This window comes from Orycteropus afer, unplaced genomic scaffold (assembly GCF_000298275.1).
Source record: "Orycteropus afer afer isolate SDZICR_OR568_19922 unplaced genomic scaffold, OryAfe1.0 scaffold00100, whole genome shotgun sequence".
Taxonomy (NCBI): domain Eukaryota; kingdom Metazoa; phylum Chordata; class Mammalia; order Tubulidentata; family Orycteropodidae; genus Orycteropus; species Orycteropus afer.
The window spans coordinates 2,475,412-2,481,774 of record NW_006921687.1 but is presented as its reverse complement, the minus strand read 5'-3'; the positions used below and the strand labels follow the sequence as shown (position 1 = coordinate 2,481,774).

The window sequence follows — 6,363 nt, the reverse complement described above, 5'->3', positions numbered from 1 at the left end:
CTATACACCTGGGAATTCTGATCATTCACATAAACTTATAGGACCATTGTCTGCCAACCCTATATATGATCTTGGATACACTCCCATTTCAAAGACATACCTAATCGTTTAGCCTGTCCACCCATCTATCCATCCATATACCCATGTTTGCCTTCACTTACAATGCGGTACTGTATGTGCAAAAGGGTTCATCTTTTTGTCTGTGCCTCCCATGTACCTCTCTATGTCTTTCTCTTCTTCAATGCTGCCATACTGGTCACTCACATTTGGTACATTGCCCTTCTCTTCACCCAAATCAATACTTATCTCTATCTATTTAACATCCTTCCCTCCCCTTCCCTCCCACCCCTGGTAACCAACAAAGAAAATTTCCTTCTTCACATAAACCTTTCCTTAACTTTTACAATAATGGACTAATGCAATATTTGTCCTTTTGTGATTGACTTATTTCACTAGCTTAATGTCTTCTAAGTTCATCCATGTTATGTGGTGTTTTGCAGATTCTACATTATTCTTTAGCATTGCATAGTATTCCATTGTGTGTATGTACCATAGTTTGGTTATCCATTCCTCATTTGATGGACACCTAGGTTGTTTCCATCTTTTGGCTATTGTAAATAGTGCTGCGATGAACATAGGTGTGCATATATTTGTTTTTGTCATGGCTCTCACTTCTTTAGGAGCTCTGGTAGCATAGTGCCTAAGGCACTTGACTGCTAACCAGAAAGCTGGCAGTTCAAACAAACCCAGCCATTCCTCGGAAGGAAGGTTGGGCAATCCTACTTCCGTAGTGATACTGCCTCGGAAACCCAAGGAGGGGTCGCTATGAGTCAGGCTGACTCGACGGCAAATAACAACAACAACAAAACCTAGTATGCATTCATTTCTTACTCATGTATTCATTTACAAAAACCTTCAGTATGGGTACTTTTGCCCAAACTTTTCTGAAAAACTTACTAGTAACCATCATCTTAAAAAAATAAAATAAAAAGATCTTTTATCAAAAATCACTAGCAGTATCATTCTTCTCAATCACTGTATATACTGGTTACTCTTAACCATCTACATTTTCTTGATGTGACAGAGATTTTTATTATACAAGGTCTCTAATAACAATGATTACTTTGTAGAAAAATTTAAGGTTGCTAAAGGAAAATATATCCAAGAGATTAACTGTTTTGATCAGGCTATACACTTACATGGCAAGTCACCTGATGAATGAATATTTAAGAAATCTAATTGGGAGCTCTGGTAGCATAGTGCCCAAGGCATCTGACTGCTAACCAGAAGGCTGGCAGTTCAAACCCACCAGCCACTCCTTGGAAGGAAGATTGGGCAATCTACTTCTGTGGAAATACTGCCTCGGAAACCCAAGGAGGGGTCGTTATGAGTCAGATTTGACTCAACGGCAGTGAGTTTGGTGTTTGACCTAATTATATTATAATTGCAGTAATTTGCACTAGATATTCATGTTGTTGTTGTTGTTATGTGCTAATGAGTCAGACCCGACTCATAGCGTCCCCTGCTTGGGTTTCTGAGGCAGTACATAATAACTAGGAAAGGTCTTGGTTGAAGACTTAAGAATGATTTTTCATTTTTCAATTATTTACTCTATGAGAAAATATTATTGCTTTCCTACATTTACCATATGCTGGGGAAATAGAGAATATAAAGATGACTAAGACTTTTCAAGCAAAAATGAGATACATAGTTGTCTTAAGGGAGAACTGTTCAGGTCATTTCAATCCAGAAAAATGGAAATAGCATTTTGACAGGGTAAGAAAGATAAAAGACTTTATGATGAAAGTGTTATTTGAACTAGGATTTATTCATTTACATAGGGTTTCAAAATAAAAAGAAATAGGTACACATTTTAGAAAGAGGAAAAAGTAGCTAACACTGGATGGAGCAGAGAGAACATATAAGAAGAAATAAAAATTGAATATGAAAAAGTCATCTGAGGTCATGGTATGAAGAGCCTTAATGCTAGGGTAGGGACTTTGGATGTTATTCAATTGAAAGCAGAAACTCAAGGATTCTGGACTGGAAATAGAGTCTATAAGATGGAGTCGTGAAGGGAGAAAATGAAGGTAAGGCAACAGTTAGATTCTATTTTAAATTATCCATGTGAGAGGCAATGAGCAAAAACAAGTCAGTGCCATGGAGAATGCCTCACAAGAAAAATTCAGAAAATTGAATAACTGGATTTGGCAGGTGTAGGTAGGTAAAAAAAAGAAGGAAAATGGAAAGACTCGTGTGTTCATTTGTTCACTATGTTAATTAATCTTTTCTTTTTTTCCAGAAAATCTGATTAAGTACATTCTACATGAAAACATTCAATGGTCAGAATGCAGACCTTCATCAGCAAGATGACATTATTTTTAAAGACTAAGTAAAGGATTTAATAGTTATATATGAAGATAGTTTGGGAAGAAAGGCAAGGTTTCATCTTAGACTCAATGACCATGAGACTGCTATTTTAATGTCCTAGTTTCAGTTATAAGTGTAGAAAAAAGGCACACTATAAAACCCTTGGTGGTACAATGGTCAAAAGCTTGGCTGCTAACCAAAAAGTCGGTAGTTTGAACCCACCAGTTGCTTTGTGGGAGAAAGGTAAGGCAGTCTGCTTCTGTGAAGATTTATAGCCTTGGAAACTCTATAGGGCAGTTCTATTATGTGCTATAGGGTCACTATCAATCAGAATCCACTCATGGCAGTTGTTGTTGGTATGTGCCATCGAGTCGGACCCAACTCACAGCAACCCCTCCTTGGGTTTCTGAGGCGGTATCACTACGGAAGTAGATCGCCCAACCTTCCTTCTGAGTAGGTATTTTTTTTTAGTTTATAGAACAACAGTTAGGAACAAACGTTTGAAATTCATTAGAAAATTGGTCATTTTTCTAATGAATATCAATTCAAAGTACTCAAAATTCCTTAACTGAGGAAAACTATTTGAGGAACATAGTGCCAGACAATAAATAGAAACTCTGAGAGGAAAACAAATTTTTAAGATGTTCAGTGACATATTTTTGTTCAAAAATTTATATTTTAGCATTTTGCTATCTAAAATCATTCTTTTGGCATTGGCTCTTCAGATAGAAAGTTTTCATAAATTTTAAGAATGAATTTTTAGAAGAATTGTGTATATATCTTTTAAATAGTTCATATTAATATCCTTGGCTTCTAGCACATCAAAATTTACTACTGTCAGAGAGGAATTATTTCAGATTATTTGATTTTGTGCTTAAATTACATAAAGATTTCTCATTTAAGCACAATAAGGCAGTTTCAGTCTAATAAACAGATATATCAAACACATAATTTCATAATATAATAATAATATAACTGATATTAATTGCATTAATCTCCTGTAGTCATTAATAACACCCTGATTATATCAGTGAAGATTCTATAGAATTAACCAAAACATCTTAGATCATTTTTCTTTACTGCCTACCCAGCCATTTCAAGATTGGTAAGAAGCCTAAATTTGAAAAAGCTCAGGCTTGTCTTTCTTTGTTAATCTGGAAACAAACAACAGATTATAAAAGCCAAAGAAACTCAGTGATTGATCTCTGAAGGTTATATGGTGCTGGCAGTAGATCACCTGTAAGCCCAGGAGAACTGGTATATGTGTATCATTCTTCATCAGCCTTTAAAAACCCAAATGAGGTTGGACAGAGAACACAGACAGCTACAGAATTACAATGTTTTCTATTACTTTGATTGCCTATTTACAGCTTTCATATTCCTTCCTTCAAAGAACTAAGTAGAACAAATCTATCCATTATTCCATCTTTGTCTTTGCCTGAGAAGCTTTTCTGGGCTGAGTTTGGTCCCCATCTGTAATAATTTTATAGTTCACAATGTATACTACTGTATATAGCACTTATCAAGCTATACTATACATATTTTGTGTGTTTGTCTCTTCCATTAGACACTGAAAATTTCTTTGCATCTCTGTAGCCCCAGGGCCTAGCATAGAGCTTAAAATATAAAAGTCACTCAATAAGTGTTTTATTTATAAGCTTATGAATGAATGGATGATTAGAATAGAACTGCTTTAGCCCAGTAGTAAAGCAGTAGAAAAAAAGAGATATCTCCACTCTCAATTAAAAAAAAAAAAAAAAAATTAAAAAGGTTGATTTTAGTGTCAATCTAACATAAATGAGTTACTATTATTGATTAAATACTGAGAAATTCTTCTTCATTCCCCAAATATACTAAATAAAAATGATAGGGGACATAAAGATAATATAGCTCCAGGATCAACAGTGCTAAAACATACATGGTCAATACATATCAGCTACTTAACCGGAGGTAGGTTCTAGGCAAAAATAAAAAAACACACAAAAAAGCAGTTTCCCTTGAGTATAACTCATTACAACGCATGTGCTTAAGAATAGAACTGTGCTGCAGAGGCTGATGTTTTTGGAAGCAGAGAATCAGATTTCTCGCTTAGTTTTGAGGCAGCTCTGAGTAGACTCGAAACTCCTGCCATGTGAATAGGGGTGAATCACATTAACCATTTGTACTACAGTGTATTTGGTTTAATCCTGGGTTACATTTAATAATGTAACCTGTAATCATACCCTGTAATCCTCTTTAGTTTGTACCTAACATTGTGCAGGTATGCAGACATACTAAGCTCATTTTTGTAAAATCATGTTGCCACAACTAAAATGAGTATTTTAATCTTTTTTATCAGAATAGGGTTAGAGAGGAGGTTGGTATAAAGGCAAAATATAAAGGCTGAAGCTCAAGTGAAAATGAAATTATATCCACACTGAATTAAAAAGAAAAATAATTTCACAGGCAAGAGTTAAAAATCTCTCAAAAGAGGGATTCCAAGAAGGCGGACTAGGCAGAAAGACTGTACAGGCCCTCTTCAACAAAGAAAAGTAGAACCAATTAACACAGACACAGAAGATAATCCTGGATCCCTGAGCCTTGACGGGAAGGATATAGAACTGGACTAAACCCCAACTAGCAGAAGAATTTGCATGAAAATACCAGAAAAGGAGACATACGGACTGCAGAGTCTGGCAGTGATCCTGAGCGATCCTGCTGGCACAGACAGCTTGGAGATTCCGAGTGGTGAAAGGACCTAACAATTAATCTAAAAATCAGTCCTGCTAGCAAGAGACTATATGGAGGACTGCTTTTGTGGCTGTGGAATAAAAGGGGAAGCAGCAGTGAAGAGTAAGAGGGGCTGAGCTGTAGGCTTTTGCTGTCTGGAAGGCACCGCCATTTTGAATGTTTACAAGTGGCTTGAGCATTTTGGATATTTAAAGAGACAGTGCTCTACCAGATTCCAGGGCCTTAAGAACAGGTTCTGCTTGCCAGTAACCCCAAGGACACTCTGGACCTGCATGACTGAAAAGGTACAACATTCCTCTTGTTACTCTTACACCCCACACTGACTTGGTGAATGGAGGGGAAGCCATCCCTCACTCCCACCCACCTTCTGGGCCCCCCGGAACTCCATCCCAGTCTGAGTGCTTGGACAGAGCCTGATGCCCTGCACTGTCCTCCACCAATTTTTCCTTTTTATTTATTTATTTTTTTCTCTTTCTCTTTCCTGGTGTTTAGTTTGTTTGCATTTGTCTGTTTTAAAACTACATTATTATCAATACTTTTGTCCTTTTTTACTATTATTCTTTACTCTTCCCCTCCCAGGTCCTAGTTTGCAGCATTTTTTTTTCTTTAACCTGTTCCTGGTTAAATTTTTTTTTCTAATTTAATTTTTTTTTCCTTTATTCTCATGGTTAACCCAATTCCTTGTTATTCTTTTTGCATTTTTCCCATTTTTCTCTTCATTATTCTCCTTCTCTACCTTTTTTCTTCTGGTGCCCTATCGCCAGATACTGCAGTTTCTCTTTTTTTTTTTTTCTTTTTCTTCTTTTTTCCTTTTTTTCTTTTTTTGGTTACTGTTCCTGTGTGATTACATGGTGTATTTTTTGTCCATATGCTTTTAGTTTCTTGATGATTATTCAATTGTAATTTTTTTCTAACTGAGTGGGAGACAGCAACAGTCCCCATGAGATACAAGTACACCCACAACTCCTGCAACTTCACTTACTGAGTGAGTGCCACCACCCTCCTTTTCCACGAATGGGCCAACAATAAAAAACCACCAAGAACAGCCTGAATTACCCTTGGCTGCTCTTCACAAACAGTTAACAGAGATCTTAATACAACACCATGATGTCTCGGAGACACATCAAAGTCCACACAAAGAAGGAAGATAAAGTGGTAGAAACAAGGGAACAGGATACAGACCCAGAACACATCCCTGAGGAAGAAGCAGCATTGGAACTCTCTGATAAGTAATTTAAAAGAGTTATATTTAGCTATTTTCAA

At 36.4% G+C, this 6,363-nt stretch overlaps 1 protein-coding gene across 1 annotated transcript in view; it reads right to left on the bottom strand.

Annotated features, from left to right (window-relative positions):
• CPNE8 (copine 8) overlaps positions 1-6,363 on the bottom strand; it is a 426,365-nt gene that overhangs the window by 104,548 nt on the left and 315,454 nt on the right. The gene's annotated exons all lie outside the window — the stretch shown is intronic.